General features: G+C 39.6%; 1 long non-coding RNA gene across 1 annotated transcript; it reads right to left on the minus strand.

Annotated features, from left to right (window-relative positions):
- Positions 1-6,685: 6,685 nt before the first annotated feature.
- LOC124198213 lies at positions 6,686-7,966 on the minus strand. The gene is made up of 3 exons (XR_006876517.1): positions 7,608-7,966; positions 7,210-7,532; positions 6,686-7,148 (listed from the first exon to the last, which is right to left on the minus strand). It is a non-coding gene; the product is annotated as an uncharacterized LOC124198213 (long non-coding RNA).
- Positions 7,967-11,977: the final 4,011 nt, after the last annotated feature.

Consider the following 11,977-nt stretch of genomic DNA (forward strand, 5'->3'; position numbering starts at 1 on the left):
GTTTGGTTAGTTTGTGATTGTTTATTGACATTCAGAGGCAACTTTGATCTTTTACCTATTCCTTTCCGTTTCTACGAGTGACCTACTCTAAAATATTTTGCTATCAAACTCAACGCATGGGCATGGTGGAAATTCAAGAAAGAAAGATAGCAGTTTTGTATTATTCAACATGATTTTAAAAAACTCCAAAACTTGCATTTATTGTCTAGTTAGAAAGATTACCGCTAGATGCGTTGTTGTGTCATGCGTGGAAAAAGCTTCTGCTCTGCAGGCTGCAGCAGTTGCATGGCTCAGAGAACAATATAAACAAGAAAAGCAAGAATAATTTAAATTAACAAGAACAGTTCCTGAAGATGAATCAGTTAGTTTTGCCATCGCCAAAATTATTTCAAAAACGAATTGCTAATAATGTGAGTGTTACGATGAGTGAAGAGCAGTTTTTAGCTGCGAATGAAGTCGTGCCGATATCTACACCAGTTCACCAAAAGAAGATGTTGTGTCATTTTTCGAATCCGTTTCTGGCAGTCCAACAAAGAGCAAGAAAAACAATAAAAGATAAAGTCTTTCACTAGAGTCAAAGCGAATTCAACTAGTCCTAACGTGAGGAGCATTGCAATTTTAATTACCCAGTTAAATTATTCAAATCCTTTTTCGATAGTTGATGTCTGATGTCACTGATATCTCAGAACCTGAAGTATTATTATGAAATATTAATTATCTTCCTTGACACCAGAGATTCCACAAGTGTCTTGGTAGATAATGCTGTCAACTATATGGGGAACCTAGTGGAGATATTGTGGTAAGTGCTGATTGTGAAAACAAGTTGTTCTGTGCTAGAATAGAGTTTATGTTGGCTGCATTGGGATGACCTCCGAGATGAAATGATACATCCAAGATCCAACCTCTTCTGTTGAACCCCTAGCTCCTTGAGCAGTCTCGCCGACAATCAATAATGCAATGCCTGTATGCCCATTAAACATCGCTGCCTTCAAGTTGGTGACGTAGTGGCTTGTCATCATTGTTTGAAAACCATGTGTTTTTATTTTGTTTTATCTTCCCTTTATTTATGGTCTTGAGTTAATTATAGGATTCTGTTAGTTAAACGTGTACGAACACAAATTCTAAATCGATTTTCCGAGGAAATGTTTCGTTAATTTAATGATTAAGTAGTTCCGAAAGGTGACCAGTATCATGTAATGAGAAAACGACCTTGAAATAAATGGTGATTATTAAAAAGCTAATTGCTTGGAATTTATATATGATCAGAGTCATTTTCATATGGAGGCGAGATTAGAGTTTGTTACTATTGCTCAATCAACAATTAAACAAAATAATAGGAGATTAAAAAACCATTTTCTGTATTGATTTGTATGTTTGACTAAAAAATAATCTATCAATATTATTTCCTTTGAATTTGGTTGAAGGTCACAAGAAACATTACGTAAAACTGGCATGCGGTGGTGAAGAGGTTGGGTGAGAATGACACGTGTTACATCATTATTAAGCAGGTACAAACCATTTGGTATTCATTTTGATTTTTGGTTTTTGTAGACCCATCCCTAGCAACGTCAACCAAAAGAAGGAAAAGCCAGTTTGCATTTCCTTCAATCGAAGGTCATAGAGATCAATAAGTAAAACGTGTCATGCAGCGGTGTAGAGGTTGGGTGAGAACGGGAAGTTTTGCATCATTATTAAGAAGGTAAAATAACCGCAAGGCTTAAGAGGAAGGGTGATCAGAAAATCGTATAAAACGAGAGAGAAAAGGCGAAGGTAAATCAGTTGAGGGAGCATCTCCGACACGGCAACAACTGCAGAGCTCTGTCTGTCAGTTCGCATCTATGGGTAAATATTCTGTCTTTTACAAAGAGTGTGGTATATCAATCCTTCTTTTGTTTATGTGTGCTTGTTATAATGTAATATTTATATTTAAATTTATAATTGTCTAGTAAACTGTGGCGTCGTGCTGCTGTTGTGTGTTGAATCATTAATGGCTGGGTCGACCACTGGTGTACCGATGTCTTCTTGGTATGGCGGATACCAAACCGCAACGCCACCGCCTTACTACCCAAAAGCAACTTACGCAACGACCAGTTTCTGCACCGAGGTCTTCAAGTACTACACCACTAAAGCACCGGAGTTTTATAGCACAACTTACGCTGCCCCGAGCCACTACACTGAGGCCCTGAAGTTTTACTCTGCCCCGAGTTACTACACCACCAAGGCGACGTAGCATGACTAAGCATGCTGCCCCATCCTACTACACCGAAGCTCCTAAGTATTACTCTTTTCTCATCTACTTATTGCACGGATTTTCCTAAATACTACTCTGTTCCCAGCTGCTACACCGAGACTCTCGCTGATTACTACACCGAAGCGGCAAAGTACTACTCTGCCCCGATCTACACAACCACAACTGAGGCGGCCAAGTATTACGCTGCCCCGACTCACTGCACAGAAGCTGCTCTTTCGTACTACGTTGAACAGAAATACTACACCGATGCTCCAGTTCACTACACCACGGCCTACGCTACACCACGGCCTACGCTACACCACGGCCTACACTACACCGCAGCCTCCAAATACTACACCGAAGACGCCGCCTACAACAACGTATGCTGCCTAGTTTACTACACCGAGGCTCCCAAGTACTACATCACTAAGGCGTCGGAATTCTACACGTCTATGTATGCTGCCCCTGCCTACTCCACCGAGGCCCCGTATTACTACAACACTGAAGCGCTCAAGCACTACACTACAACCTGCGATGCCCCGAGCTGCTACACCTACGTCCCGGAGTATTACTGTGCGTAAAAGGAGTCGTAAGAAAAAAGAAGTGCCCGAACTGCAGTGCCCTATCTGTCACCAACTGCATTCCTCATCGTGTAACCGAATCGCAATTATGGGTAAATATTCTTTTTCTGTTTGTTAATATGCCTGTTAATATTTAATATTAATGTTTCAATTTATTCACTGTTTAGTCAAGTATGGCGTCGTGCTGCTGTTGGGTGTTGTATCGTTGATGGCTGGGTTGACTGCTGGTGTAGCTATGTGTCCTTGGTATGGCGGAAACTGAACCGCAACGCCGCCGCCTTCCTACACAACTAACGCAACAACCAGTTCCTGCGCCGATGTCTTCAAGTACTACACCACTAAAGCACCGGAGTTTTATAGCACAACTTACGCTGCCCCGAGCCACTACACTGACGCCATGAAGTTTTACTCTGCCCCGAGTTACTACACCACCAAGGCGACGTAGCATGACTAAGCATGCTGCCCCATCCTACTACACCGAGGCTTCTAAGTATTACTCTGTTCTCAGCTACTTATTGCACCGATTTTCCTAAATGCTACTCTGCTCCCAGCTGCTACACCGAGGCTCCCGCTGATTTCTCCACCAAGACGGTCGAATACTACACCGAAGCGGCAAAGTACTTTTCTGCCCCGATCTACACAACCACAACTGAGGCGGCCAAGTATTACGCAGTCCCGACTTGCTACACACAGGCCGCTCTTTCGTGCTACGTTGAACAGAAATACTACAGTGATGCTCCAGTCTACTACACCACGACCCACGCAACACCTAGCTTCAACACCGCAGCCCCCAAGTACTACACCGAAGAAGCCGCCTATTACACAACTACGTACGCTGCCTAGTTTACTACATCGACGAATTTAAGTATTGCCCTGCTCCAAACTACCAAACTTAGGTTCATATGTATTGCAATTTTCATGACTATCACCACTGCTCCGACCTACCTAAGTTCTGAAGTATTTCTCTGTATTTGTGAAGATTGCTGAAATACAAGATTGATTTTTAAATCACAAGTGCATGTTTCTATTTTCTCCTTAAATACCTTCTCCTGCTGACAATTGCATGATGTGAGAAAATATTTCTGAGTGATGTAAACTTACAAATAATTGATCTTGCCAAATACACTGATAGAAATTCAAACTCTTACATTTCAATAATATTTAAACTCTTCCCTTTTTATAAAGATGAACAACTAATTTTTCAAAAATTCAAAGTTCACCACCTATTATTTTCTGCTAAGTCCAGACTTTTGTTTTTGAAAAAAAATTTAAAAAAATTCCCCTTACACGAAATTTTAAAAAATTTATTGCGAAAAAGATTGATACGAATATTTTATTGCATACAAAATTTATTTTTATAACATTTCAATATACATCATATACATTTTTCCTGTGGCCCCCAGGGGGGGGGGGCCTGTCGCTTTCTCTACCGCGATAATAACATGATGCAAGTTATATGCAAGTTATTATTTGTTTGGTGCAGAAAGCTTATTTTATCTAGCAGTTCTCGACTGTTTCAAACCTGACATTGATCAGGTTGCCTCAGTCGTATACTGCATGATTGAATGAAAACTCGAAACACAACAGATCAAAATTTTAAAGCAGCATCACGAAATATCACTGGCAGAGCAATTTCATATGGCATGGATGAAAACACAAACACAACAATTTTTAAATCAGGAACCCAGATGCAACAGCTCAGCTACAACGGCACAGCAACTTCTGGATTACACTGCAACTGCATGCTGCATACAAAGGCTCAATCTGTCTTCGTCACACCTTTCACCATTTGGCTGCAACAAGGTAACCACCAGCGTTAAAGAAATGTTTGTTATACCTGTTCAAGAAAAGAAAATTAGTTTCGAGAAACACAACTGTGTACATATGCATACTCATTATAACAAAAGAATACAAAGAGTAACAGAAGACTACGCAGCCTAACATAATAACTTTGACATCTGATTCAAACTTTCTATAGAAGCAGAGCAAATCGGTCTACTCTCTAGTCATGTTAACTAAATCTGTAGTACTTTAGCAAGACATTTGATCAAAATAATTACTTTTCTCTGTTGCATGAGATGAGACGTACGCCTAAGAAGAGGCAGCGAGACACACGAGGCACGCCATTTCGGAAATGTACAGGCACTTCCAAGTCTGAGTTGAATGATTTGGCAAATTAGTTTCTACATCACCTGTAAATTTTCACATCAACATTTTACATTCAATAACAATAGAAAATTAACAATAAATACCTTTTAATTTTCATCGTGAGGAGCGTGACAGCCAACAACCTACTTCATCTGCGTCTTGGAACAAAATGGCCGCTAACCGTCGCTGAAGAGAAGACACTCGCGCTACCTGGTGAATATCATTCATCATTCATAAGTATTTTTCTGAATGTTAAACACGAGCAGTAGGTAACCGTTAACTTTAGTTTATTGGATGAATTTTGGAATATTTATTGACATATTTCCTTTAGATTCTACATGACTAACTGCTAACTAAATATGTGGATGAATGATATCCACCAGGTAGCGCGAGTGTCTTCTCTTCAGCGACGGTTAGCGGCCATTTTGTTCCAAGACGCAGATGAAGTAGGTTGTTGGCTGTCACGCTCCTCACGATGAAAATTAAAAGGTATTTATTGTTAATTTTCTATTGTTATTGAATGTAAAATGTTGATGTGAAAATTTACAGGTGATGTAGAAACTAATTTGCCAAATCATTCAACTCAGACTTGGAAGTGCCTGTACATTTCCGAAATGGCGTGCCTCGTGTGTCTCGCTGCCTCTTCTTAGGCGTACGTCTCATCTCATGCAACAGAGAAAAGTAATTATTTTGATCAAATGTCTTGCTAAAGTACTACAGATTTAGTTAACATGACTAGAGAGTAGACCGATTTGCTCTGCTTCTATAGAAAGTTTGAATCAGATGTCAAAGTTATTATGTTAGGCTGCGTAGTCTTCTGTTACTCTTTGTATTCTTTTGTTATAATGAGTATGCATATGTACACAGTTGTGTTTCTCGAAACTAATTTTCTTTTCTTGAACAGGTATAACAAACATTTCTTTAACGCTGGTGGTTACCTTGTTGCAGCCAAATGGTGAAAGGTGTGACGAAGACAGATTGAGCCTTTGTATGCAGCATGCAGTTGCAGTGTAATCCAGAAGTTGCTGTGCCGTTGTAGCTGAGCTGTTGCATCTGGGTTCCTGATTTAAAAATTGTTGTGTTTGTGTTTTCATCCATGCCATATGAAATTGCTCTGCCAGTGATATTTCGTGATGCTGCTTTAAAATTTTGATCTGTTGTGTTTCGAGTTTTCATTCAATCATGCAGTATACGACTGAGGCAACCTGATCAATGTCAGGTTTGAAACAGTCGAGAACTGCTAGATAAAATAAGCTTTCTGCACCAAACAAATAATAACTTGCATATAACTTGCATCATGTTATTATCGCGGTAGAGAAAGCGACAGGCCCCCCCCCCTGGGGGCCACAGGAAAAATGTATATGATGTATATTGAAATGTTATAAAAATAAATTTTGTATGCAATAAAATATTCGTATCAATCTTTTTCGCAATAAATTTTTTAAAATTTCGTGTAAGGGGAATTTTTTTAAATTTTTTTTCAAAAACAAAAGTCTGGACTTAGCAGAAAATAATAGGTGGTGAACTTTGAATTTTTGAAAAATTAGTTGTTCATCTTTATAAAAAGGGAAGAGTTTAAATATTATTGAAATGTAAGAGTTTGAATTTCTATCAGTGTATTTGGCAAGATCAATTATTTGTAAGTTTACATCACTCAGAAATATTTTCTCACATCATGCAATTGTCAGCAGGAGAAGGTATTTAAGGAGAAAATAGAAACATGCACTTGTGATTTAAAAATCAATCTTGTATTTCAGCAATCTTCACAAATACAGAGAAATACTTCAGAACTTAGGTAGGTCGGAGCAGTGGTGATAGTCATGAAAATTGCAATACATATGAACCTAAGTTTGGTAGTTTGGAGCAGGGCAATACTTAAATTCGTCGATGTAGTAAACTAGGCAGCGTACGTAGTTGTGTAATAGGCGGCTTCTTCGGTGTAGTACTTGGGGGCTGCGGTGTTGAAGCTAGGTGTTGCGTGGGTCGTGGTGTAGTAGACTGGAGCATCACTGTAGTATTTCTGTTCAACGTAGCACGAAAGAGCGGCCTGTGTGTAGCAAGTCGGGACTGCGTAATACTTGGCCGCCTCAGTTGTGGTTGTGTAGATCGGGGCAGAAAAGTACTTTGCCGCTTCGGTGTAGTATTCGACCGTCTTGGTGGAGAAATCAGCGGGAGCCTCGGTGTAGCAGCTGGGAGCAGAGTAGCATTTAGGAAAATCGGTGCAATAAGTAGCTGAGAACAGAGTAATACTTAGAAGCCTCGGTGTAGTAGGATGTGGCAGCATGCTTAGTCATGCTACGTCGCCTTGGTGGTGTAGTAACTCGGGGCAGAGTAAAACTTCATGGCGTCAGTGTAGTGGCTCGGGGCAGCGTAAGTTGTGCTATAAAACTCCGGTGCTTTAGTGGTGTAGTACTTGAAGACATCGGCGCAGGAACTGGTTGTTGCGTTAGTTGTGTAGGAAGGCGGCGGCGTTGCGGTTCAGTTTCCGCCATACCAAGGACACATAGCTACACCAGCAGTCAACCCAGCCATCAACGATACAACACCCAACAGCAGCACGACGCCATACTTGACTAAACAGTGAATAAATTGAAACATTAATATTAAATATTAACAGGCATATTAACAAACAGAAAAAGAATATTTACCCATAATTGCGATTCGGTTACACGATGAGGAATGCAGTTGGTGACAGATAGGGCACTGCAGTTCGGGCACTTCTTTTTTCTTACGACTCCTTTTACGCACAGTAATACTCCGGGACGTAGGTGTAGCAGCTCGGGGCATCGCAGGTTGTAGTGTAGTGCTTGAGCGCTTCAGTGTTGTAGTAATACGGGGCCTCGGTGGAGTAGGCAGGGGCAGCATACATAGACGTGTAGAATTCCGACGCCTTAGTGATGTAGTACTTGGGAGCCTCGGTGTAGTAAACTAGGCAGCATACGTTGTTGTAGGCGGCGTCTTCGGTGTAGTATTTGGAGGCTGCGGTGTAGTGTAGGCCGTGGTGTAGCGTAGGCCGTGGTGTAGCGTAGGCCGTGGTGTAGTGAACTGGAGCATCGGTGTAGTATTTCTGTTCAACGTAGTACGAAAGAGCAGCTTCTGTGCAGTGAGTCGGGGCAGCGTAATACTTGGCCGCCTCAGTTGTGGTTGTGTAGATCGGGGCAGAGTAGTACTTTGCCGCTTCGGTGTAGTAATCAGCGAGAGTCTCGGTGTAGCAGCTGGGAACAGAGTAGTATTTAGGAAAATCCGTGCAATAAGTAGATGAGAAAAGAGTAATACTTAGGAGCTTCGGTGTAGTAGGATGGGGCAGCATGCTTAGTCATGCTACGTCGCCTTGGTGGTGTAGTAACTCGGGGCAGAGTAAAACTTCAGGGCCTCAGTGTAGTGGCTCGGGGCAGCGTAAGTTGTGCTATAAAACTCCGGTGCTTTAGTGGTGTAGTACTTGAAGACCTCGGTGCAGAAACTGGTCGTTGCGTAAGTTGCTTTTGGGTAGTAAGGCGGTGGCGTTGCGGTTTGGTATCCGCCATACCAAGAAGACATCGGTACACCAGTGGTCGACCCAGCCATTAATGATTCAACACACAACAGCAGCACGACGCCACAGTTTACTAGACAATTATAAATTTAAATATAAATATTACATTATAACAAGCACACATAAACAAAAGAAGGATTGATATACCACACTCTTTGTAAAAGACAGAATATTTACCCATAGATGCGAACTGACAGACAGAGCTCTGCAGTTGTTGCCGTGTCGGAGATGCTCCCTCAACTGATTTACCTTCGCCTTTTCTCTCTCGTTTTATACGATTTTCTGATCACCCTTCCTCTTAAGCCTTGCGGTTATTTTACCTTCTTAATAATGATGCAAAACTTCCCGTTCTCACCCAACCTCTACACCGCTGCATGACACGTTTTACTTATTGATCTCTATGACCTTCGATTGAAGGAAATGCAAACTGGCTTTTCCTTCTTTTGGTTGACGTTGCTAGGGATGGGTCTACAAAAACCAAAAATCAAAATGAATACCAAATGGTTTGTACCTGCTTAATAATGATGTAACACGTGTCATTCTCACCCAACCTCTTCACCACCGCATGCCAGTTTTACGTAATGTTTCTTGTGACCTTCAACCAAATTCAAAGGAAATAATATTGATAGATTATTTTTTAGTCAAACATACAAATCAATACAGAAAATGGTTTTTTAATCTCCTATTATTTTGTTTAATTGTTGATTGAGCAATAGTAACAAACTCTAATCTCGCCTCCATATGAAAATGACTCTGATCATATATAAATTCCAAGCAATTAGCTTTTTAATAATCACCATTTATTTCAAGGTCGTTTTCTCATTACATGATACTGGTCACCTTTCGGAACTACTTAATCATTAAATTAACGAAACATTTCCTCGGAAAATCGATTTAGAATTTGTGTTCGTACACGTTTAACTAACAGAATCCTATAATTAACTCAAGACCATAAATAAAGGGAAGATAAAACAAAATAAAAACACATGGTTTTCAAACAATGATGACAAGCCACTACGTCACCAACTTGAAGGCAGCGATGTTTAATGGGCATACAGGCATTGCATTATTGATTGTCGGCGAGACTGCTCAAGGAGCTAGGGGTTCAACAGAAGAGGTTGGATCTTGGATGTATCATTTCATCTCGGAGGTCATCCCAATGCAGCCAACATAAACTCTATTCTAGCACAGAACAACTTGTTTTCACAATCAGCACTTACCACAATATCTCCACTAGGTTCCCCTCTTCCCCATATGGTTGACAGCATTATCTACCAAGACACTTGTGGAATCTCTGGTGTCAAGGAAGATAATTAATATTTCATAATAATACTTCAGGTTCTGAGACTTCAGTGACATCAGACATCAACTATCGAAAATGGATTTGAATAATTTAACTGGGTAATTAAAATTGCAATGCTCCTCACGTTAGGACTAGTTGAATTCGCTTTGACTCTAGTGAAAGACTTTATCTTTTATTGTTTTTCTTGCTCTTTGTTGGACTGCCAGAAACGGATTCGAAAAATGACACAACATCTTCTTTTGGTGAACTGGTGTAGATATCGGCACGACTTCATTCGCAGCTAAAAACTGCTCTTCACTCATCACAACACTCACATTATTAGCAATTCGTTTTTGAAATAATTTCGGCGATGGCAGAGCTAACTGATTCATCTCCAGGAACTGTTCTTGTTAATTTAAATTATTCTTGCTTTCCTTGTTTATATTGTTCTCTGAGCCATGCAACTGCTGCAGCCTGCAGAGCAGAAGCTTTTTCCACGCATGACACAACAACGCATCTAGCGGTAATCTTTCTAACTAGACAATAAATGCAAGTTTTGGAGTTTTTTTTTTAAATCATGTTGAATACAAAACTGCTATCTTTCTTTCTTGAATGTCTGAGTGAAACTAAATATTAACAATATTTCTTGAAGAAATCATGGAATAATCTGATTCTTAGTCTCTGAAAACAAGGTTCTATATGGTTTTATTATATTCCTATAGGGCTGTTCGACATCTTTTTTAACATTTGTTGCCATCGTGGCAACGCAGCAACTCATGTATTTTTTGTCTGCTACGAGTGAATTGTGTAGTTCTGCGAAATATGAATTTTTTTAAAAATAGTGATAGAAAAGGGGGTTGTTTTGAAGTTGTGATGTGTTTTCTTTATATATTAGTTCGTTATAGTGTTAGTGTTTAACTATGTCACTGTCTAATTATGCCAGTTGACTTAGTATTGAGGCCAAAACACGTTATTTGGGAAAGTTACAAATCGTCTTACCGTACTTACCGGTCGTTCCTAGTAACAGTCAAGTTCAGAGAACAGCACTTTCCAATATAACCAATCAGTAGTGAGTGAAAAGATACAATTTGTGTACCTTCCTTTGTAAAAAAGAAAATATCCATTTGTGAAAATGTTGTGTTTGTTTAAATTATTACGAAGAAAATGGTAATCTGTTTGTGCCCCTGTTAACCAAGGTTAATACATCAAGTATTTTTTGAAAATTTGTGGTTTATTATGACAATTATTCACCTAAACACACTACAGTAAGGGTACAACAGATGAACACGAATTGTAAAGAGCGCAATAGACCATAACAATTTTATCAATTATTGCTGAATCTTCACCCTTTGAAACAGAAAGTGTTGCACGATGAAAAGGACCTTCTAAAATAGTGATCTTTGTTTTGTGGCCCCTATAACTCTCTCAACATGTATACGAATCCTTGCTAGGCCTCTAAAGTACTCAACTTCAACATTTGACAACTGTGTTTGCTTTCCAAGGAACGAAGGCACAGCAAGATTTGCATTCCGTAAAGTAACAGCCTCATGAACTGTAAATCCCCTATCAGCCATAACTAAATCAACTTGTATCAAATTGTTCAAAAAACCGGAATCCTCAACTTCAGTTGCAGTTTCAACATCTATCAATGGAGGTGTATCAGCCTTGTCAAAAGCAACATTGTTACGTACTTGATGATCACCATCTGTAATGACAAAATAGTTCATTCATTAAAACAACATATAGGACTGTTTTTTTACACATGAAATGAATAATGCAATACCTTATACCTAGAAATTGTTTCGTCTTATTTGATCCCACATTTATAGAGGGTGCCCAATCAACATGTTTTTTGTGGAATTCTCCACTCGGCTTTCCTGTAAGCATTTCACAAATTGTAAGATAATAATCAATAATTGTTAGTATTAACCTACAAATACCTGTAACAAAGTGATCCGAACACACGAACTTTCATATTTCACAGAATAAACAAGTCACTCGTAGCAGACAAAAAATACATGAGTTGCTGCGTTGCCACGATGGCAACAAATGTTAAAAAAGATGTCGAACAGCCCTATACCTTGACAGTCGACAGTTACTAGAATGGGCTGGAAGATTATTAACTACTATAGTTAATTCAATGGAACATATTTCCGAAGTATATTAGTTAAAAAAAAGAAATGAATTCAACTCGATGGGCCAAA

The sequence above is a fragment of the Daphnia pulex genome, chromosome 7 (assembly GCF_021134715.1).
Source record: "Daphnia pulex isolate KAP4 chromosome 7, ASM2113471v1".
Taxonomy (NCBI): Eukaryota; Metazoa; Arthropoda; class Branchiopoda; order Diplostraca; family Daphniidae; genus Daphnia; species Daphnia pulex.